Below are 24,109 nucleotides of genomic sequence, written 5' to 3' on the forward strand. Positions count from 1 at the left end.
TTCTCCAAAAAATAAATAGGACTAGAACTACCACATGACCCAGCGATTTCACTCCTGAGCAAATACCCAGAGAACTTCTTGCCTTCCCAGAGAGATATTTGCACATCATGTTTATTGCTGCTTTATTCACTCTGGTAAACAATTAGAATCAACCTTGTCTGTCAACAGATACGGATAATGAAAATTTGGGGGGGTGAAATCACAAAATTTGCAGAAAAATGGAAGAGCTTAGAATGCTTAGAACGAATAACATTAAGTAAGATCACATAATCTCAGACAGAAAATCCACATGTTACCCTTCAAATGTTACCCAACAATATGTTTATATGTAAACAAATGTACTTGTGGGCCCAGTATAGAATGCAGACAGGAGAAAAAGAAAGGGTAGTAATTAGGTAAGAATAAAGGTGGGTGAGGGGCACAAGCCATGAAAGAGGATAAAACTCGGACATGCATTATTCATTTTTTGGTGGAGGATACGTGCATAAAACATATTTGTTAAAAATCTAATGTGAAGCTCCACAACTTCAGATATTCTAACTGATTTGGGGTCTGTTTAATTTTCGTATGGGGTATTTTTGCGTGGGTGCGTGCGTGCGTGCGTGCGTGTGTGTGTGTGTGTGTGTGTGTGTGTGTGTGTGTGTGTGTGTGTGTGTGTGTGTGTGTGTACTGGGAAAACCCATAATTAATTCCTTCAGCCACAGTCCAGGAGGTCAAATTGCTGGGTCAAAGACTTTCCAAATTGCTCAGGCATTTGCATAGTGGAGACATTCAACCTCCAAGGCCGCTGTGCCAGAAAAGAGTGGCATGTCTCCATGGTTTCCCCACCACCACCACAACCACACTGATGGTAATGAGTATGGGGTACCAGGAGTCTGGATTATCCTTTCTTGTGTTCACAACAAGCTCAGCTGCCATAAGATCCTTGATGCTAGATCCAGGGAGGGGTGCCTGAGTAAGAATAGGCAAGGAGAAGTAGGAAGCCATGAAGAGCAGGGAAAGGGGTAGTCACATCACAGAGACAAGTGTGTAGGTTTTAAAGGGGGGGGCTTAGAGACAAAGAAAAGCAAGGGCCATGCCCAGAGAAGACAGAGGTGAATGGAAACTAACAGAAAACTGAAGCCAACCTTGCCATTTGCAGGGCTGGAAATATCAAGGTCTCACAAAAATTCAGGGCAGAGCCCAGTGAACAGGTGATACCGAACAAAACAAAGAGTTTGCTGGAGGCCTTGGGCACCTTGCTGCGTGTATAATTAATGTCAACAAAACACCAGAAGCCAGCCAGAGACACTGTGGTGAAGGCAGGCAGCCAGGGCTGCATACTAACAGCCAGCCAGCCAGCAGCAGCAGGACCGCAGGAAGGGGCCTTCCCCAGAATAGGAGAGCCTTGGGCAGCTGGCTCACCAGCCTCCTTAGTGGGAAACCCCCCATCCCACGCCCCACACACATTTTCTTCTAGGCCACTTTTATTTAGTGAAAGATAAACAGAAATTCACCATGCGATCCATCCAAACAAATGGCTGGATTTCTGAGACCCTGATGTCCCAGGCAATGAGGAGCCATTCTCCTGGCCTTCCTAGTTGACTAACCCTGTATACCCTGCACTCAGGAAGGCCCCTCAGGAGATTGTGGGGCCCCTGGGGTTTTGTCCCCCCCACTCCTTTAGTAAAAAGCTAGCAGATTCCCAACATTGATAGTAAGTCACTCACACTCCTGGGCCTGCCCCCAGAGATGAAGGGTAGAACTTGAAGGACAACTAAAGGAAGAAAGTAGGCTGACCAGATATTGTTTCAAAGACTGGGGATAAGCCTCAGATAAGCAAGTGGCACGCACAAGATGGAGGTAGGAGCAGGAGGGGACCGGTTGGGGGATGAAGCTACCATGCAGAGACCCAAGCCAAGGTTGAGAGAAGGAATCCAGCAGGCCCATAGACAGCACACGCTTGGTGGGCAGAGTAGCTGTGGGCTCTGCTCTCTCACTGTGCTCATCCTTCATCTTTCACCAAACCCCCTTTGGATAGAACTTGTGTTAAATTTCCCCACAAAAGCAGTCTCTCCCACGCTCTAAGTCAGACGCAATCGCGGACTTGTGGACCAACTGGGGTTGCTAAGTACTAAAGCTGCTAAAGGTGAGTTTGCCAAGATTTTTCTACCCACACTGGGGAGGTCACTGGTCCACTGGCATCTCTTACATCCCCCTGCTCCACCCTCCAACCCACCCCCCTACCCTGGTGGTGGTCTGAAAGAAAATGGCCCCCAAGGAGAGTGACACTTCTAGGAGGTGTGGCCTTGTTGGAGGAAGTGTGCCACTGTGGGCCTGGGCTTTGGGTTCTCCTATGTGCCAGCAACTCCCAGTATCACAGTTCACTTTCTGTTGCCTGCATACATCAAGATGTAGTCAATACCATGTCTGCCACCAGGCTCCCTGTCATGATGATAATGGACTGAACCTTAGAAACTGTAAGCCGCCACCTCAATTCACTATTTTCCCTCAGAAGAGTTGCCGTAGTCATGGTGTCTCTTCACGGCGATAGGAAACCTGACTAAGACATCCACCATGTACACCCTCATAGTTCCATGCATCTCTCACTCAGTCCGTACTCCCAGCTCTACCTGCTTCTCCCAGCAGCTCTCTCCTGGCCACCCTCAGATCCCAAGAGGGTCACTCACTGGGTTTGATATCTCAATTGGCTTCCCATTTCTCTCCTGGGGCCTAGCAGCCAAGGTCTTCCAGATATGCTCACTGGACTGTCCCCCTGCCTTGTTACTCTGGCAAGTCAGGCAATCTCTCCCTTCTTCCACCCAGTGAAACAAAGGGGCTCCTCAGTGATATTTGCCTTCAGGACTGTTTCCCCTGGAGTATTGATGCTTGAGGTACTGACCACAGACCACAACCAAGACTTCAAAAGCAGTGCCTATTGTCCAAGAAGCCCACAAACTGCGCGAGAACACACACTGAGAATTTCATGACCTAGGCTTTCAAAGCACAGCAATGATGCCAACAAGTTCTTTCTCCAGTCAGGGTGCCATAGGAACGGAGCAGAGGCCAGGTCCCTGGCATCCATGAGCAGCCACCACCAGACACATGATGCCTAGGGTAAAGGCCGACGCCGTTGACCCCGGAGCCAGTATTCCACGGTCTTTAGTATGTGGGCAGCTTTTCTGATAACATTTGGGCAATGAACACAAATTAGCTTATAGCTTCTATAGATCTTTATGCAAACGACATCCCATGGCTGGGTACTGAAGTAACATGAAAAAGACACTGTACTGGAAATCCAATAAGAACATCTGCTAAATTCAAGCAACTTATGGGATGGCTCTACTCCCGTAAGTCTACTCCCTCGGCCCCCTCTACCCTCTGCACCTCCATGCTGCCCCTCAAGGTTCATCTGTGAGGCCCCAGCCCACATTAATGGGATTCCCAGCTCAGACCAAGGATTAGCCGCAGCTGTTCCCCATGGGCTTTGTTCTTATTTATCTAGCAGCTGCCATGCTAGACACATAGTCCTGTGAGGCAAGGGGTGTTCTGCCCATTTGCTGATAGTGACAGGAATGTTAGTAAAGAGCCTAGGCGGGGCTTAAGAATTTCACTCACAAACCGGCCTCCTGTGCACAGGCCTTTACTCGCTCCCAGGCAAGAGCGGAAATTAAATCTGAGCTGAACACAAAATGCATGAGTGGTTCCTAACACGGAGAGAAAAGGCATAGCATAGGGGTGCATTTTCAGAGCTAAGGTCCTCTGACTCTACCATATGGAAAAGACCCCCATGGAGAATGTCCGTGACCACAGGGTGAATGTTGTGTCTACAGCAGTCATCGCCCTGATCTCAACACATGCCCAGATACTGGCAACACTGAGTCCTCTTTTTAATCAAGGCAAAAGCCATCTGTGACCCTGCCAGGTTCACTCACATTGGGAACAGCAGCCCCTTTGCAGCACTCCACGGCCTTGGTTTCTGCAGCCCCAAGGCACCAACTTTCATCTCTCAGCTACTTCTAGGCTGGTATGGTATCTGTAAACCACATACTTACGTGGATCTTGTTTTCAGCATTAGGTGTTGTTAGTCATGGACTTCCTAATATGAAAAATAAAGATTTGCTTCCCTTTGAGCCCACATACTTCTCCTAATGAAGTTACATCGTTCCTATTAAGTCAACCTCAGAGCTTCTCATTATTACGGCCATGTGGTTATGCTCACAGCAGAGCATGTGAGGTGTCATGACTCACTCCTTTCACATGCACCTCTTACCTGTCATGTCTGGAGCCTACAACTGTTCCCTGTTTGAATGCCTATATTTCGATATAACTATCACTAACGAATTCAACCTCAGCGTTCCCACAAAATTATATAGCACACAGTACAACCAAATACTGTTATGTAACCAGTATGGGTCTTTTGTTTGTTTATTTTTAATTCCTTGATGCTCTCCCTTCTGGAAATTTCTCTCCTCCTACACTAGCCCAAACTAGTTGGCTTTAGGGTTTAATAAGTGATCCCACTTATTCTTTCTTGTTTACTCCCTATTTGGAGAAACAGAAGTTGTGGCTTCTCAGAGAGCCTCTGTGAGAGGCAGGAAACTGGCATGCCTTATGTCAGAGAATACCACTATCCCACCCACTTGTTTGATTAATAACTCTCTGGCACAGTTTCTCAGAAATCATCTCCTCCTTAAATTTCCCTTGATTTTTAAATGTATTTGCTTGTTTATTTAGTGTGCATGTGAGCATGCAAGGATGCCATAGTACTTGTGCACACGCCTGAGGGTGACATGGAGGAGTTGCTTTGGGGGACCTGGGGGATTGAACACAGATAGTCAGGCTTGGTGGCAAGCACCTTTATCTGCTGAACCACCCCGAGAGGCAATCTCCTCTAGAGGTTTTTGTTGTTGTTCTGTTTTGTTTTGCTTTTGCTTCTTCAAGACAGGGTTTCTCTGTGTAGCTTTGGAGCCCATCCTGGCGCTCACTGTAGACCAGGCTGGCCTCAAACTCCGCTAGAGTTTTAAAGGTCTAGATTCAGGGTCTTCGAGCCCATGTTGCCATCCTTCCGTTCGCACATATAATCCATTCAGGCCCCAGAGTTTCACATCTCATCTATTTATTTGCATGAGCAGGTTATTTGTTTGGTATTCTTCCACTGAGTCACACCCCATCGCTATCTAGAAACTTCCATTTGCATGCATCTTTTTCTTTTATCATTTACAGCATTTTGCACCAAGTACTCTGGTAAATTTTTTCAATCCAGCAACCTACATCGTTCAGTTCTCTTTATTTGTTTGTTTCTGTTTTTCTTTTATTGAAAATAGATTTTTTTTTCTTAAAATATATTCCGATCATGGTTTCCCCTTCCCAACCTCCTCCAAGATGCTCCCGAGCTCCCCTCTCGTCAGGAATCCACACCCTTTCTGTCTCTCCATTAAAAAAAAAAACAGGCAAAAGAATAGTGATAAATAAAATAAGACAAAACAAAAAGAAGAAAAATTCTATGTATTTACTTGTTTATTTATTTTTTGAAACAGGTTCTCATGTAGCCAGGCTGGCCTCATGCTTGCTATGTAGCCGTAGGAGACCCTGACTTTCTCATCTATGCATCTCCAGCCTTCCTGGTGCTGAGATTACAGGCTTGTGATACTGTGCCTAGTTTTATGTGGTACCGAGGCCGAGCCCAGGACCTCCTCCATGCTAGGTAAGCTCTCTACCAATTCAGCTGCCTCCTCAGCCCCAACACTTTTTCTTGTAATTTCTATGATGCTTTCTCCTTCAGTAGCCCTAATCTCTTGCTCTGTACATATTACATTCAGATATTGGACTTTTTAAGAATAACCTGTTCATTTTCCATTCCACTGCCTTCTTTATTTGTTGCAACTTTCTAACTAAAACCCTATAGCTACTTACTTTGTCTATAATGCATTTAATTCCAAGAGTTCATTCTCATCCTCTGAGCTCTCTTTGCTACAAGAACCTCTTCAACAAACCTTCTTACTTCTGAGTCCAGCATTACAGTTTGGGGGGTTGGTTGGTTGGCTGGTTGGTTTCCGGTGCTGTGCCACTGAGCACACACCCCAGCCCTGAAGTTTTCCGCTGCTCTCTATATTGCCTCCACTTCTTTGAGTTATTGTTGCCTCTTGGCTTGGGTCTTTGATGCCTCAATTCCCTTCAGATAACTGGTGTTCCTTAGATACCCTATTAAATTCAGAAGTGAAGCATGCAAAAGTGTGGAGGGAGGCATGAACTCTGGGCTGGCAGATCTTACCCCAAAGATACTGAGATCACTCTGTACCTGTTATTGGGGAACTAACCGAAGCATCTGTAGGCCTGTAGGCCCCTTAGCTTGGACTGTTTTCCTCTCATCACAAGATTACCAACAGAGCATCACCCTGTCTAGCCAGTGTGGGAGGTTGGCCAGTCTCACTGAGGACCTTGCAGGCTCCCAACCACTCCTTCCCTCTGGGGCAGAACAGCATGTTACACATTACTCCTCTTAGCCTTCTGTGTTAGATTTTGTTTACAAAAGAACTATTTCTTTTTATTTTATGTGTATGAATGCTGCACTCACATGTATGCCTGATGCCCAAGGAGGTAAAAAGAGAGCCTCAGATCTTCTAGAACTGGAGTTATGGATGGTATGAGCTACCAGGTGGGAGCCAGGAATCAAGTCTGGGTGTCCTCTGTGTGAACAGTGCTCTCAACCACTGAGCCATCTCTCCAGCCCCCCCTGTGACAGATCCCAGTCAGTTCTGAAGGCTTAGCATGTTCCCGGAAAGATCTTTAAAGGAAATATTTGTTACAAAAATGTGCGTAACTTTATACAAGCCCTCACTTCAATTCCACCAAATGAGCTAACAATATAGCTTGATTTCTGCAAATAAATTATATATACGTGGCATTCAATTCGTGTTTCCTATACCTCCAGTCATATTCAAAGCATTGTTTGCAGGGACTCTGCCTTTCCATGGGGGCTGTTTGCTCACAATAAGGTGTGGAAAACTGGGGATGAGCCTTTTAAACACACGGAAAACAATATGAAACATCCCTGCAGGTGATAGGACAACAGTTCCTAACCATAGTTGCCTGGGGATCAACCGCAGAGCTTTAAGAAAAGACTACTGCCCAGAGTAACCGCACAAAGACTTCAATTTCATCAGCTTAGGACAGAATTGAAGCTACATTCAGGTACACTACTGGTGGCCGGAGGTGACAACACAGGACCAAGAGAATGGCATCTGAGCTAGTGAGACATCACGATGGGGGTGGTCACATCTCATGCCGCACTCGCGTTGGTGAAGCAGGTGTGGTACTGAGTACTGGATTTAACAGGGACTGAATGAGAGAGACACAAAGTTCTTTCTTCCTTACAGTCTTGCAGGGGAGGGGGGATTCCTGTCTCTTCTCTGGCTTTGCCCTTTCCCTCTCTCCCTCAGCAAATGGTCCAGCTCTTGGGCCCCACACCACGTGACCATGTCTCCTCAGACTGAGCTCCTCCAGGAAGAAACTATTTCTCCTCCACCTTTGCATGGGCAATGCCTATCAGAACGTGGCCCATTAGGTGAGCAACAACCGAAAATAACCGTGAAAAAGAGCTGTCACATTTAATTTTGTAGCTAAAGACACACTTTATATAGAGAGAAATATAATTTGCAAGTCAAATAATGTGGTAATAGATAATTGATATAGTTATAAGCAAAGAAAAAAGGGAAAATATCAGGTTACTAAGTCCCTCTCCCCAAAGCATCTTTTTAATCACTTTTTCAGGACCAGGGATGTGGCAGGCATGTAAGAGCACTGGCTGCTCTTGCAGAGGACCAGGGTTTGACTTCCAGTACCCACATGGCAACCCGTAACCATGCTTAACTCCACTTCCAGGAAATGGGGTACCTTCTTCTGCCTTCCTCGGGTACCATACATGCAGGCAAAACACTCATACACATGAAACTAAACCAAGAAATCTAAACAAAAGGGTAACTTCTTCAAAGCGGGTTAGTGTGACAAGTCTTCCATACTAGTCACGTCTGATTCTAACGCCCTAATGGTCAACAGAATTAAAAGGAAAACCCAGCTTTCACAACCACTGCCTCAAAGGAAGAACACATGTTGGATTCTTTCGGAATGCAAAAACAGCTCTTGCTACTTCAAAACAGAAAAGTTGAATTTGTATGCCACTACCTACAGAACAAAAGAAAAAGAACACTATGATGGAGTTGAAACTAGAAAGAAATAATTAGCTTTGTATTCTCTCTCCTTCTGCCTACAAGCTATCCTCCCTTACAATTAATATTAACCTCTCCTGGCCTTCCTTTCTAAAGTTTAGACTTCGCCACATGCGGTGGTGTGCCTAGGGATGGCCCCCATAGACTCATGTGTTTGAATGCTTAGCCTGTAGGGAGTGGCACTATTAGGAGGTGTGGCCTTGTTAGAGGAAGTGTGTCATTGTGGGGGCCGGCTTTGGGGTCTCCGATGCCCAAGCTATGCCCACTGTGGCACACTGCTGCCTGTGGATCAAGATGCAGAACTCTCAGCTCCTTTTCCAGCACCCCGTCTGCCCGCATGCCGCTATGTCCTGCCGTGATGGTAACGGACTGAACCTCTGAAACTGTGAGCTAGCCCCAATGAAATGTTTTCTTTTAGAAGACTCGCTATGGTCATGATGTCTCTTCACAGCAACAGAAACCCTAAGACACCACTCTTACACCTATCCAAATATGAGGTTTGTTTCCAAGTTCGAGTCACCTCACTTAATACATACGTCCCAGGTCCTTCCATTTTGCTACAACTTTCATTTTTAGTTACAGCTGCACGGTGGTCCACTTTGAATAAGTACCACATTTTTACATCCGTTCACCTGTCGATGAACATTTAGGTTGGTTCTGTTTTCTTGTCATTGTAAGAAGAGCAGCAATAAACATGGATGGATGTGCAGGTGACCCTGTGGTAGGGTATGGAGTCTCTAGGTATATGCCCACATGGAATGGTAGTGTCATGTGGAAATCCAGTTTTTCATTTTTTGAGGAACCTCCATACTAACTTGCGCCATGCTGATTTGGCTGTATAACTTGCACCCTCACTAGCAATAACTAAGGGTTTCTCCTTCCCCACATCCTCTCCAACATCGGTTATCAGATTTACTGATGACAGCCATTCTGATTAGGATGAGGCCTATTCCCTGACGACCTGGGGATGTTGAACCTGTTTTAAAATATTTACTGACCATTTGTGCCTCTCCTTTTGAGAACTGCCTATTCATCTCATTGGTCTATTGTTCACTGGAAGTTGTCTCCTCGGTCTCATCTTTTTGCCGCGCTCTGTAAATTCTGGGTACGGGCTGTGGTCTTGAAAACAGACTGTGTGTTGATCACAGTCACGTGACCAGCTCTGGGCTAAGCACGCATGCCAACGCTTTGGGACAGGAATAACTAACACAGATTAACACACGAAATGAGGATCTCAGAGGAGAAGTCTTCAGGCTCACAGGGTAAACAAACAGCAATTAGCAAATTTAAACCCAAGTCGGGCTATCTGGAAAGCATGTGACTCCCCCACCCCCATCTGCCGCAAATGCTAAGGCTTCCTGAGGAAGTGAGACGACAAAGGTTACTGAATGCAGCAGGCTGCTCCCCTCACCTTGTGAGTCACCTAAACTGTCTGACTTCAGATGCAGGAGTTCAGGGTGAGGCTTCGGGCCTCCTCTTTGCCTGTTCTCCTACCTCTAACCAGCAGCCCAGAATGAGATGCTCATTGTGAAGATGAAAGAGAGCCCGCCAGATGCCCTCCAGCAGGAAGCATCTCCTGGGAATTTATCCTCCCGAGGTCATTATCCTCCTCCAGCTCAGGCTGCGGGCCAGCATCCTCCAGCCCCACAGCACCCAACCTGACAAAGGTAGCCCACAGATGAATGACTCAGCCTCATTGCTTTTGTCAGAGCTCCTGGCTAGCTGGCTGCCTTCCTCCCTCCCTCACCTGGAACAAACTTCTATGTCCTTGGTTCCTAAAAGGCTCAGCCGAACATGGCTGCAAACCTGGCACCCACACCAGACATGTCCCCATTTCTGCTTGACTCTCGCTCCCAAGGCCATAACTTGACAGGTAGAAAAAAAATATTCTTTCACGGGATGAGCGCAGATGCAAGCAAAGTGTTGCTTGCCCCACTGCTACAGCTTCCTCTACCAGCTCTCAAGAGCTGTTCATGCGGCCTGGCCAAGTGCGGTCTATGAGCTGAGCCCATTCCAAGAGATGCCCCAGTGCTCAGTGCTGGGCTGGGCCTGGGGCTGTGTGCAATACCTGCCGTCCAAGAAGCCACAGTCTAACAGATAAACAATTTTGTGGTTCAGAGATGAAAGAACTTCTCTTTTCCCTGCGGGCTTCAGGGGCTTTATCTGAAGTAAGGCTAAGGCTGTCTGCCACAAGCTGAGAGATCAGTGAATACAGAAAGGTGGACCCCCTCCAACAGTATGGAGTATACTGGATACTTATATCTGCATGACCATGCCCACACACGTGGGCACACATTCTCCTACACTAAGGCTTTTGAACCTCCAGACCATGGCAGAACCCTCCCCGAACCTAGAACGGTCCTGTTCTTTTTAGAGTAGAAGTAAGGTAGATACTCCAGGCCAGGTTTCATCAGCACTGAGACCTAGACGCCCTTCCACTTGGATTTAATTTGTCCAGGCCCAGCCTGTCCCCGGAGGAACCTCTGCAGAATGAAGACTGCCACTGAAGTCCCTGACAACCCTATCCTGTCTGTCTCTTTCCTAAGCACTAGCCTCTCCCAGATGCAGCAGGGAACTGCTCGCCTGGCAGGTCTCACCCTCCGCATGGCATGGCACGTCTGGACACTCTCCTTCACCCTCGCCAAGTTGTTGACAGGCATCCAGACCAACTCCCTAGCCCAAGCATTTCCCAGCAATCAGGAAAGCTGGAGGAAGACTCTCACCAGGCCAGGGCAGCACCCGTGCCTGCCCAGCCTTCTCAGCCGCCTCCCAGGGCAGCCCAGGGCAGTTTGTCTGAGTCAGGATGGCACAGTGCCATGCCTCTTGGCCAAGCTGCTTGTTTCAGTGCTTTAGAGATCCTATCCCTGGAGGTGAGCATTCTCTCAGACAACTGTCAGTGCTTTAACCACTGTATACTTTTAAGAAGGCAAATCTCACATCCACAATAATAAACCCTCTGTGTAGCTCTCCTATCTGTGTGTGTCCTGTGACATCTTAACATAATTTGAACATAAAACTTTCTGAGACTAGGCAGTGGCACAATTATCACCCCTTTTATGAACAAAGAAATGATGGGTGTCATTAAGTGACCTGGGGGCATATAGTGGCTGGATGCCAGAGTCTAGACCATAGATTGTTATCAGGTTTACATTTTAGCTATAAAATTTACAATGTGTCATGATTTAAAGAAGAATGGTCCCTATAGGCTCACATTTTTTTGTTGTTGTTTGTTTTTGTTTTTTGTTTTTCGAGACAGGGTTTCTCTGTGGCTTTGAAGGCTGTCCTGGAACTCGCTCTGTAGACCAGGCTGGCCTCGAACTCACAGAGATCCTCCTGCCTCTGCCTCCCGAGTGCTGGGATTAAAGGTGTGCGCCACCAACGCCCGGCTAGGCCCCCATTTTTAAATGCTTAGTCACCAGGAAGTAGCATTTTTTGAGAAAGATTAGGATTAGGAGGTATGGCCTTTGTTGGAGGTATGTCACTGGAAGTGGGCTTTGAGGTTTCAAATGCTCATGTATGTATGTACATATACATATACATATACATATACATATATACATATACATATCTGCTGCCTGCAGATCAGGATGTAAAGGTCTCAGCTACTGCTCCAGCACCATGCCTACCGGCTTCCCATTATGATGATCATGGATTCAGTCTCTGAAACTGTAAGCAAATCCCCAATTAAACGATTTCTTTATGAGAGTTGCCTTGGCCATGGCATCTCTTCACAGTATTGTAACAGCATCTAAGACACAGGTAAAGCATATTTTATTTTATAGGTAAATGTAATCATGCAAGAACATACAAAATTTACCTATAAAGCATAACACATTTATTGATAAAATGAAACCTAAGAATTACATTTTTGCTTCATTAAGGTACACAATCAGGCCTCTCTGTAAATCACAGCACAAGAGGAAGGGCTTTGGAATTCAGAGAGTCTACGGGTTCAAATCACAACTTAGGCCTACATGATTTTAGGTGAACCACTTTCAACCTCAGTTGATAGGAGAAAGAACAATGCATTCCACAGGGCTGTTGGGCTTAGAGACATTGCCAGGTCCAAAGAAAACTCAACTCCTCCCAAATCTGGCAACCACTCCCCTCTCCCTAAGGAGACATTTCCTAATCATTGTCAAAAGGGACATGGCTATCTGTGGTGCCTATTTGCCTACCTAAGTGTATGCTGGCCTCCAGGCTCACTCAGTATCACAAATACTTGTTACAGGGTTCATGCAGCATCCTGGCTCTTCTCACCCTGCCCTGTACCCTAAACTTCACCAGCTCATGGACTTCCCTCCCCCAGCTTCTCATCCCTATATAACCCTACTGTTTGGAGCTATACATTCTCTCTTTTGTCTTTCTCTCTGGCATCCTCTTTCTTGGTCTCCTTTGCTCACTCTCTCTTTTTCTTCCCCTCTCTCACTCTCCCATCTCTCTCTCTCTCTCTCTCTCTCTCTCTCTCTCTCTCTCTCTCTCTCTCTCTCTCTCTCTCTCTCTCTCTCTCTCTCTCTCTCTCTCTCTCTCTCTCTCTCTCTCTCTCTCTCTCTCTCTCTCTCTCTCTCTCTCTCTCTCTCTCTCTCTCTCTCTCTCTCTCTCCCGATGGTCAAATCCAGTCTGCTGGCCATGTTCAATCTACTCTTTCTCCCTCTCTGCTCTTGGTCTCCTTTGCTCACTCTCTCTTTTTCTTCCCCTCTCTCACTCTCCCATCTCTCTCTCTCTCTCTCTCTCTCTCTCTCTCTCTCTCTCTCTCTCTCTCTCTCTCTCTCTCTCTCTCTCTCTCTCTCTCTCTCTCTCTCTCTCTCTCTCTCTCTCTCCCCCGATGGTCAAATCCAGTCTGCTGGCCATGTTCAATCTACTCTTTCTCCCTCTCTGCTCTGGAATCTTCCAGTTGCTTCGTATCTACAATAAAACCTTCCCCTCAACCATACGTGTTGGAGCAGTCAAGTCCTCAGTTTGTACATCTGGTGCCAAAACCCTCAGTCTATACAGGCCTATGTGTGTATGCTGGCATACTGAGGCTTCAGAATTAACAGTAGCTGTTCTTTCATTTGTCTGCTCCAGGCACAACAAGTTACTCACAGTGACCCAGACAGGCCAAGTACGTCCGCTCCTCCAGAGTAGTCTCACTAACCCCTGGGCCAGGAATGTCCTTTTGTCAAAGCTTAACCTCAGAATTCATCTTCAGCACCCAGCCAAACTAACTCCTCCTTGAAGCCTTTCTCCAACATCTTCTGGGTTTGATGACCTATGGCATACTTTGAATTGCCTGCAATGGGGGATGTCCTTCTGTATGCTGTGAATATATGTTTCTCTTATTATTGGTTGATGAATAAACCTGTTTTAGCCAATGGACAGGCAGTATTCAGCTAAACAGGGATAGAAAAAGGTAGTAGGTGGAGTCTGAGAAACCATGTAGCTGCTGAGGAAGCAAGAGACCTGAACATCACCAGTAAGCCAAGACCACGTGGACATACACAGATTATAGAAACGGGCCAATAATTAAGAGAGAGATAGCCAATTAGAAGCCTGAGCTATTGGCCAAACAGTTTATAATCACTATAAGACTCTGTGTGCTTATTTGGAACTAAAGGGCAGCGGGATTGGGTGGGACAGAAACTTCCATCCACGTGCCTGGAGGTGGTGTTCACAAAGCTGGCTCCCAAATACCCATGAAAAGACACTGTCCTGTTCACATATTTGCACCTCTCGCCACTCTCCACTCTCTGAGCACTGATGTTTAGTGACACTATTTCAGATGAGCCTAGGTAAGATTTTCTGTTTTGTTTTAGAGACACAGTCTCCTGGGTCACCTTGTCTGGTTGAGAACTCACTAGATTTGCTTCTCGTAATCTCAGTACTAGAAAGCCTTCTATAGTGAGAGATCTTACTAGGTACCGGTGGCGCTGACCACGCCCAGAATGTGGTAGTAAAATTATGATACATGGGATAGGGATGAAGTATGTTAATTTTATTGGGGAGAAATCACTTACATGAGAAGCAGATAACCCAGGGTCAGCACTCCTGGCATCCAATCTCAGTCGGAACCCAGAGAGAGATAGCCTGTCCTTCCCCTCAGACCTAAATCCCACACCCTCACCTACACATCTGTGACCATGCCCAGATGGGTGTGGTCAGCGCCACCAGTACCTAGTAAGATCTCTCACTACATTCTCCACTCCCAAATCCCAGGATATCACACCCAGCTAGAGACCTGCTAGACACCTTTACAGCCAGGTGTGGCAAAGGACCAAGTTTTGGACAAGAACATGAACAAGAGTGTGCCTCCAAGAATTCTCTGATGGTTGAACATAAAGGTCAGAGGAGCATGTGCTCGAATACAGTGTAGGCTTGCATGGAAGTAGCTTTGTACAACCCTGCATGACAAAATTTTTGAATAAGATGAAAAACTATTTTTTTTAATTTCCCTACTGTCATTCTAAAAGCTCACCTTTGTACAGCCATCAGACTGCACATATATCTTAGTTTTGTCCTCAGCATGTGCTGTGGTTTCCCCTTGGGCTTGGATCCTGTTGGGTTCCCTCACCAAGACGTGTGTGTTGCTGGGGTTGAACCCCGAGCTTCACTTAGCTGGAAAGTGCTCTGCCACTAAGCCGAGTTACACTGCCAGTTCTAGCATTTTCCTCAATGATTTTTCTTGCAATTCTATAACTTTATTTCAGTCCATAATTTCATCATTCTGTCTTTGATGTCTCTATCGATTAATTTTCAATAAACTTTACTTTGAACAACTACCCTAAAGTTCCTCCCCCTAGCCCAAAACCAACTGCAAACCAGAAACGATCTTGGGAGATGAAGACAACGGAAGATCCCCCTTCCTCTTTGGGTAACACGGAGAAGTTTTGTTATTAAGAGAGCTTTCTTCCTTCCCAAATCCTTCCCACCTATCCAATCCCACTCAAGACCCTTGCCCGCCCCTCCAGCCCCTCCACAGTTCCCATCCCAATCCCAGATGGTTAGACTCCCATATGAATGAGGAACATTTTAAGAAAAATAACAATCTTCTTCCTCTTTGTCACATAGGGTTTCTTTGGAGATTTCCAAATTACAGGTTGGTTGAATAAATAGGAAAGTAAAACTGAGAACCAGGCCACAGGAGAGGTCTACATCAGGTGACTGGTCTCAGTGTAGTAGAGATGGACAAGCAAGCCCGAAGGTCTGTCAAGAAAGACTCCTTGAAAGACTGAAGGAAAAGGAACACTCTCTCAGCCAGCAAGCCAGAGCTCAGCAGCCCTGGAGTGAAAGCCAAAAGCCTGACTGGGGAGCAAGATGTCCATGCTCAAGTCCAGGCAGATCAGTCCACTGAGTGGCCCACCTTTGAACATGTCACCAGGTCACCTTCTACATTCCTCCCGCCAGCCTGGTCCCAGATGAACACATGGGAGGCTATACTAATTATGAAGCTGTTAGCCATTTGCTTGGTTTCTTACTGGCTAGCTCTGACTTAATTTTTAACCCATACCTGCTAATCTGAGTATTTCCACATGCTCTTCTCTTACTGGAGAAAAGGGGCCCCAGACCTCTTCTCCCACATCCTACATCGTGACTGACTCTGCCTCCATTTCCCAGAATCCTCCTTAATCCCTAGTCCCACCTATCTTGCTCCCCTATTGGCCAACAGTGTTTTATTTAATAAACCAATAAGACAACATATACACAAAAGGACTTCCCCCATCAACCTTCAGCTTTGGTTTCCTCGTCCAAGAAATCAGCAATATCAGTGTGTGGCACCTAGGGAGTGAGGAAAGACTGTCCTACATGTGTAATTGGAGGCTCCCCACAAACAATAAAACTAAGCATTTCTCAGACCCAAAAGGACTGGAGAATACTGGCAGTGAAGACACCTGCAGCAGACTGTAGAGAAAGATTTCCACTTCTACGCTTGACTGGCCCCCAACAGCAGCAGGACTGTGGGCAAGTCTCTGGAGCTTGATTTTCTCATCTGCAAAATGGAGCTACTAGTGCCAAGATACCAGTCATACCATCAGGGTTGGGTGAAAACACACACACACACACACACACACACACACACACACACACACAGTGCCTAATGAGAGCCAAGAACATAGTAAAACCTGTGCCATGTTTCCCTCATCAAACTAAACAGAGGTTAAACAAAATGACATGGCAGGTGCGCTCTCTTCAGGCCCAGAAGACCATTAAGAGGTTACAAAGGGTTGATTGATCCAAATTTTAAATCCGCATGAGGGGCTGAGAGTACAGCTTAACTGGGAGAGTAGTTGTCTTATATGCATGAAGCCCCAGGTTTGATTCTCAGCCCTGCAATCAAAAAAGAGGGGAAGAAAGGAAGTAACATCAAAGCGCCATGCTGACTGTGCTGTAGAAAACTCTACTGACCAGAAGACAGAAGCAGATTTAGAAAGTCTAAAGAAAAGAACTCTGCAGTCATCTTCCTAGGACACACAGTCCTCTCCCAGTTGCCAGGTTTCCTGGTCATGTCAAGTGTGTGATATATTTATTCATGTGAATATAATTTATGAATATGAGGTCAGACAGAGCTGAAGTCAAGGACAGAACAGTGGAGGGTTGCCAAGATCCAGGGGAAACTACAGTCAGGCCTCTTTGAAGGCTTCCATTTTATTCCACTTTTGCAGAATAGGTGAAAAGTGGCATTTCTGGCCTCCACTGGCCCCATATCCTCAGTCCAGTTAGGCATCTTACACAGTCAAAGACCTCCTAGTCTTCTGCTTCTATCCGGTTCTGGAGCATCTCTCTGACAAGGAGTTCTCCACCTTGTAGCATAGCTCATGCCCCAGCTGGGCAGCTCTGTTTTCTTCATTCAGTGTGACTGCTATGGCATCTTTTTTTTTAACTCCTACAGGGTAAAAAGCTTGTTTCCTCATCTATTCCACACCAGTGTATCATAAGTTCCCACCTTTTGATAGCCCACCTCTGTGGGTGGGACTCAGGAGGCAGAGCCTTCTAAAGGATCTGAAAACAAGGTGGGAGTAGAAATCCCCTCCTCCAGAGTCTAGGAACAAACATCACCTTTTCTCACTTCTCAGCTCACCCCCTTCCTCTCCCTAAGATCCCTGAGGACAGAAACAGACTTGGAGGCTGGCTCAGAGCGAAGAGAGAGAAGGTGATAACACAGCTCAGTCTTTGCTCTGCAAGCTGAGGGCACCCAACCAGGTCAGGCTAGCTCCAAAAATATCTTTTCATCCAAATACAGTCTCTTGGTAGCATTCTGAGTTGCCTTTGGTCCAGTTTTCCAGGACCGGCCCTCAGTGTCCCTGGGCTCACACACTTGCCATCCTCCCCAGAACTTGATGAACTAGCTTCCTGTAACTCCCTGATATTTACAACCAGCACAAAGCGTGAACACTGCAAATCTATTTTATGAAATAGACAAATATATCTTCCAGCAGAAGATAGGTTAAGTAAATATACTCAAAATACAGACTGTGATGCAGACATGAAAAAATACTAAGGCACACTGATATGGAAAGACTTCCCTTTCATACAGCAAACTGCAAAGACTCATTTTTAAAGCGGCAGTCGTGATGTAATTCATAAACTGAGTTTGTAAAGTACATCTGAGCCAGGCAGGCTTAGTGGTCCACAATTTTAACCCCAGCACTGGGGAGGCAGAGGCAGCTTGAGCACTAGACCAGTCAGGGCCACACAGTGAAATCCTGTTTCAAAAAACAAACAAATAAAAATCACATTTGTATAGGGCCACCAGCACTTGGCAGAAAGGGCCAAAAGGCCCTTCCTCCAACTATAAAGAGGAATCACTTTAGAGAAGTTGATGGGCTGAGGTCAGAGCTCAGTGATCACTTGCCTTGGAGGCATGCAACTGGGCTTGATCTCCAGGACTGCAGGCAAACAAACAAATGCAGTATGGGAAGTAGATTAATTCTTCGCTATCTGAGTATTCTAAAATAACGAAAGCCTCTCAACTTTGAATACATCTTTGATTTGATAACAGAGCTGGAATGGGGACAGGCAAGAGCCAACAGTTGAGTTCCTGGTATGCCCCCAAAGCTATACAGCTAGTCACTGGCAGATCACAGGCTAGGTTTAGGAATAGTGAGAATTCCAGTAAGCCAAGACTTTATTGATTACCATATCCGACCCTCTCTCTTCCTTCTGGCGTTCAGCACCAGGAGAAACCAAGACTCACCGAAGTCAGAGATAGACAGACACGGACATTCGCCCCTTGTCCTAATAAAAAAGGGCTTCAGAAGGACATGTGACTCAAGGAATGAATGATCCATAAAGCAAAGATGGGGGAGAGGGTTAGGAGGGGATAGAAGAGTGAAAACCAGTCATTGGAGTTAGGTGTGCATAGAGCAACCACACCTTAGGCACACACCAGGAGAGCGCCTGACACGAGGGTGGGCCTTCCACGTGTGCCCTGCATCCCCTCCCCTCCCCTCTCCTTCCCTGACCCAACTCAAATGGAAACCCTGCCTCTCAGGAAGGAAGGCTGGGCTCAAGCATGATTTAGGCCTAACTAATACTGCCCATCTACCTGTATTACCTTGATCAGTAGTCACCAAATTTTTGTAAATGTACTGTTAAAAAAAATAGTCAAATGCAGGCTAGTTAAGAGGTGGAATCTTGCTCAAATCAGGCCTCCTGACACTACATTCTGTGTATTTTCGGGACATGGCATGCCCTCCCTATTAGAGCAGCAAAGCTTAAGAGATTCCCAGGATTGCTGTGCCCTCCCTCCTTGACCCAATAACGGAAAGCTTGAACAATTCCATAATGGCAAGAGAAGGGAAAGGCCCCGAGCCAACACAACCCAATGCCTCAAATATGCATCATCAGGCTGAGTGAAATATTTATGGCTTGGCTGATAAGATGTCCCGGCATGCCTCACAGTAACATGGGGTCGAGGCAGGGTTGTAGGTCAGCCGTGCATTGGAGTTGAGAAGTATGAGCTATTTGTGTGTGTTTGAATTTTTTCCATAATAAACAAAATTAAACTGTGTCATGCAAGTGATCATTTCTCTCTTGATCTGCCCTTTTGGCCAACAGGAGGTTCCCTTTTACTTAGCCTTCTACTTCCTTGGGGACAAAAAGCCACGCCCTGCTTTCATGGTGAGAAATCCATTAGAGCCAAAGCTTGTGGGGGGGAAACCCATTATAACAACAATAGCTAGCTAGCACTTACTGAGGGCTTAACCTGGTGCTGGTCTTTTACCTTCAAAATCAACTTACAACTGCCCTGTGGGATAAGGCCTGCTAGCCCTCTTTAAAAAAAAAACACTAATTGATGCTTAGTACATTTAGGTACTAAGTATCTACCATTACTAAGCACCTACCTACTCAGGCAGTGAACGGCAAGTAAGAATTCGAATTCTGAACTGCTTATGTGCTACGCTTCTACTACTCTTTCCCTTGAAGATTTTGTATGTAATTAGACTACATCGCCAAAGTTTCTTCAACAGCCATGCCTTTTACAACGGAACCCACTAATCCCAACATCAAGGCTCCAGCCTATGCAAATTCAGGAAAGTCAACTGCAATGAATCTGTTAGCATGTTAATCACAGCATCGACTGTAACAGGTAAAAAGGACTTCGCAGGAGTGGCCTCCACAGACATGTCTACTGTTCCAATCAACACCATCTGACACTAATCTCTTGTCACCCAAGTCTCCTCCTTGGGACCAAGAGGCTTTTACCCAGTATGTCAAATGAAGTAATAAACAGCCCTGGAGTTGGTCAATGAGCATTTACAGAAACCTTGCTGTTCAGATTCTAGAGGTGACAATGGCGAGACCACAGCTCAAGGCTGTGCACAGGGTCCTTCTCCCCCTGCTGTATTGCCCGTGCTTCTGGATTTCTCAAAGGCAAACAGTGGTTAACGTTTGAGGAGAGGCAGGGACAGCGGGGATAGGAGAGGGAGGTGGAGACTCCTTCCTTGGCATGCTCTCTCACTGAGACAAACACTAAAGTCATCAGGTCTCATGGGACCATGGGCACCTGAAGGCATCAGTGGTCATGGTCAAAACTTTAATATAAACCATGAAATATGAGAACCATAACTATACATACAATTATTCTCAACTATTTTGAAAAAGTCATCAGGTTTTTGTTTTGTTTAAGAAATTCAGAAACAAAATTGACAGATAGTACAAGGCTGTTTGGGATAGTGGATTTTTTTTTCTGTTTCTAAATCCTTTTTTGTATGTTCTTCAACAGGAATGTCTTATTTTTATAACCAGAACACTTTGATTCAGAAAACTCACATGACCTTTCTAGTAATGACTTAGGAAAAACCATCCCTAGTATTTTAATATGGAACAACAATATTGCATAATATGCTAGTGTTGCAAATGGGCTTACAAAGATGCAACTGTGGGAGTCAGAGGGCTATCATGAAGCGAGAATGCATGCAGACAAGCAAGAAAAATCAAAATTAAAAAAAAAATGTTTCCCAGAATGCTGGGGTGGGGATGGGAACAGGAGGGGTCAGGTGGGGGTAAGATGGAGGGATAGAATACTAAGACAAATAAATGGAAGCTGGGGGCATCTCTGGGGGCAAACCAGAAACCTAGAACAATGGGAACTCCCAGCAATCTACAAGGGCCATGATCTAGAGACCTAGGATAGAACCAAACACAATTAGTGGGGGGGAAGCCAATGAAATGAAATGATTCCTAATGACATTCTGCTATAATCAGAGATTGGTGCCTAGCCCAACTGTAATCGGAGAGCCTTCATCCATCAACTAAGGGAAATGTTCAGAGACCCACAGCCAAACATTAGGGGGAGCTCTTGGAATCCCGTAGAATAGGGAGAGAAAGGATTGTAAGAGCCAGAGGGGTCAAGGACCTTACAAGAAGACCCACAGAATCAACTAACCTGAACTCAAAGGAACTCGCAGAGACTGAACTTAAAACCAGGGAGCCTGCATGGGATTGACCATGGCCCTCTGCAACTTGACATGACATGTCTGGTTGATATTCATGGAAGACCTGTCCATTTCTGAATAGAAATGGAGGAAGAATGGGTGGGAGAAGGGTGGAACTGGGAAGAGAGGAAGGAGGGGAAACTTTGGTCGGGGTGTAAAAAAATAATTAAACAACAAAAGACGCTATTGCGCTAAATATGCAGAACAAAATCATGTTTTCCTAATCAAGTTCTTCTTATCCACAAAAGTCACACACTGGTGCCAGGTCTGAGCAATGGACCATACATCCAGGCACTCCTCAGACTCTTAGGCCTCCAGCAGTGTCTACCTCCCAGGAGAGCCAGGGAAAACACTGGCGGATCCACCAGGCTAAAAAAGAAAAATGGAGCCCAGAAGGTTAACTGCAGTGAATAGCTAAGGACCCTCTTGTTGTCTGACTTCCCACTCTCCTTTGCTTTGCAAACATCTGCGCGAAGCAGCTCCTCAGTATGAGAGCAAAGTGAACGACTCCGCAAGCCAAAGAAAACTGATTCTCACAGTTAACTGCAGTACTCTACACCACACCTGCGATCAGCATCCATTCCTCTGCTCAACAGTCAAACCTACTTAAATCCTTAAGGAACTCATCGTCTTACTTTAAAGGGTGTTGTTATAGCAACCATAATAACGTTGGTTTTACTCTGGGGTACCAACAACAGTTTGTTTGATGCAACACCTTCCCTTTGATGCAAAAAGAGACACTAAAAGTTTGTTGACAATGTTTCTGTGTATCAGGAAGCAAATAATTTCCCTTCTCGGGTCCTTAACTTTCCCATATGAGAAGCAAAGGCTTGAGGAGCCTCAAGTTCATTACAGAGTAACATCCTGAGGAGACATGAAAGGAATCTGTGTCTGCGGAGACTGTGAAGACTGGAACTTTTCAAGTCCAGAGTCTAATTACTTTATCCTGGGCTGGGCTAAGTTCTGGCCCTCAAGGACAGCCATTCCTTGCAACCCCACCCCCATGCCGCCCATTCTTTGCCCCGCCCTCACCCCCAAACTGGAATTAACATCTTGTGACACAAGATAAAAAGCCTTTTAGAATCTATTAACTTGGCAGGAAGCAAACTTCTACCAATCTAAAAGCTAGGAATGCCATCAGATAGCATCTTGAGCCTTCAGAAAAGCTTCCAGCACTTCTATGTAGCATTTCTGTATACCTGCCTCTCTGATCTACCCACCAACATATTTTAAACTTGCCTTAATTTATAACTTCCCCTGTTCTATAAAACTAGAAAGGCTTCTTGTAACTGCTTCCACATTGGAAAATGGAATTTGGGGTCACCTAAATCTACATTCCTAGGCCTTGGTCACTCAAAGTGGCCCCAGAATAAACGATCTTATCCCTAATTTGAGAGTTGTGCTTTTTACATAGACGTTTCAAAATTAAACAACCTGGAAACCAAGAGAAAGGTAAACACACCTAGGAGGTGAGGGATGGAGGGAGGCCACAGACCAAGGCTAGCTTTGGGGAAACTGGCCTCAGTGTTTCCTTTGCCTGCTTCTCTGCCAAACCCAAAAAGCACAGTTACTTCCATGGAACTCATAAACAAAATCAATGAAAACAATGCTTTGTTCTCCAGCAAGGGGCTCAGGAGTGGAGGGTTACAAGAGACACTTTCCTCCCAATGGGGCTGATGTCAACAGCCCCTGCTTCTGCCCAAACAAAGGCCTCTTAGCACCGGGATGGGAGGCAAAACATCTAAGTCTCTATGCTTGGCCCTCGTTCAATCTGAGAACAAGGGGGCAGCCAGGAGAGCAGAGCAAAGTTGTGGGAGCAGAAAAGGTTGGGGAGTGGGGGAATTTCTAAACCTCTCTTCTCCACTGAACAGAGAACTCTGGGAAGGCATAATGGAAGGGTGCAGTTTCCAATCTGAATTATTTTCTTTGTTTAACTCCCAACTGCTCTGCCTAAGGCTACAGCCTTTTAAGCCAACCGCAGAATCCTTTGGCTGCAGGCAGAGCAGCTGGGAGACCCACACTCAAGCCGCTGAACTTTCAGACCTCAGCTTCCTGCCTGTAAAATACAGGGTCCCCTAGCTGCCGCCCAGACCCTTTCAGTAATAAGGGTACATGGCTGGGGGATGTCCAGTTCTCCTCAGGGACAGGTTAGTCCCTAGAGGAACTATCCGAGGTGAAGCATCAGTTAGTCAGGGTGCTGTCACTCCTGCACAGGTTGCCTAGGATCCGTACACACACACACACACACACACTCACACACACTCACACACACTCACACACACTCACACACACACACCAATCCATCCTCAGGGCTGCCAAGCCCCCACTCCTGCACAGGTTGCCTAGGATCCATACACACACACACACACACACACACACACACACACACACACTCACTCACACTCACACACACACACCCCAACCTATCCTCAGGGCTGCCAAGCCCAGACCTCACTAAATAAAATCGGGCTGCGTGAGCAGAGTGAAAGTAAAGCTAAAGAAAGCGCGCAAACAACGGACCTACCTCTGCGAGCCTCGGATACCACAAGAGGACATGGGTGGCCTTGTGCGAGGAGGAGGAGCCGGTGACACCTGGAGGGTCTAGGCACAGGGACCTCCGAGGAGAAGTGCAAGCGAAACCCAAGACCTTACTGGTGGATTTAGTTTAAACTGGACTATTCTTTCGGTAGGCTAGGGAGGCGCTCGAGATTCCCCAACAGAGGCAGTCGCCAGAGCTCGGGGACAATGGTGTGTCGGACAGAGTCTATTTTAAAGGATAACTACAGACTCTTGGTTCAACCCACAGCTCTAGAAAATCTCGGGGGAGAGGTGCGGGCTTGCCACCTCAAAGCACGTGTCGAGGGGTAGAGCACACAACCTGGGGGGGAGGCGGGTGGAGGGAGCTTTTTGTAGGCTCTTTCTTGTTTGCTTTTTCCTTTTAAAAATCTACAGGTTTAGCCCGACCCCTCACAGGACACCTTATTGAAA

General features: G+C 46.2%; 1 protein-coding gene across 2 annotated transcripts in view; it reads right to left on the minus strand.

Annotated features, from left to right (window-relative positions):
- The window catches only part of St6gal1 (ST6 beta-galactoside alpha-2,6-sialyltransferase 1), a 140,192-nt gene that overhangs the window by 115,498 nt on the left and 585 nt on the right, over positions 1–24,109 (minus strand). The window contains exon 1 of one of the 2 annotated variants that reach the window (XM_021228097.2): positions 23,646–24,045. The exons of the other annotated variant lie outside the window; for it this stretch is intronic. The gene's annotated coding sequence lies outside the window, so the exon portion shown is untranslated. Of the gene's footprint in view, positions 1–23,645; positions 24,046–24,109 lie in introns of those variants that run through there. 2 annotated transcript variants of the gene reach the window in all.

The sequence above is a fragment of the Mesocricetus auratus genome, unplaced genomic scaffold, assembly GCF_017639785.1.
Source record: "Mesocricetus auratus isolate SY011 unplaced genomic scaffold, BCM_Maur_2.0 Super-Scaffold_100008, whole genome shotgun sequence".
Lineage (NCBI taxonomy): Eukaryota > Metazoa > Chordata > Mammalia > Rodentia > Cricetidae > Mesocricetus > Mesocricetus auratus.